Source organism: Scomber japonicus, chromosome 11, assembly GCF_027409825.1.
Source record: "Scomber japonicus isolate fScoJap1 chromosome 11, fScoJap1.pri, whole genome shotgun sequence".
NCBI classification, from domain to species: Eukaryota; Metazoa; Chordata; class Actinopteri; order Scombriformes; family Scombridae; genus Scomber; species Scomber japonicus.
Window position 1 is genome coordinate 9935631 of NC_070588.1, and position 298 is coordinate 9935928.

Below are 298 nucleotides of genomic sequence, written 5' to 3' on the forward strand. Positions count from 1 at the left end.
TATTACTGTGCTGTGTGGTAAAATAACTGTCCTTCCATAATACAACTGTTTAAAGAAAACCACTGATAACATTATAATAATCTCATAACTGACAAATACACAGACAAATGCACACAAGCAGCCAGATGTGGGAATATAACTGACTATATTTTAAAACCTATGAATTTAAATGTAAATTGCTACACACCGCTGCCAATGTCGACTGTCTGAAGAAACTTACATATTGATTGAACTACTGGTGTTTATTTGAATCAACCAAGGAAAACTCTTAAAACAACATGTCAGCTACTTCTATAAG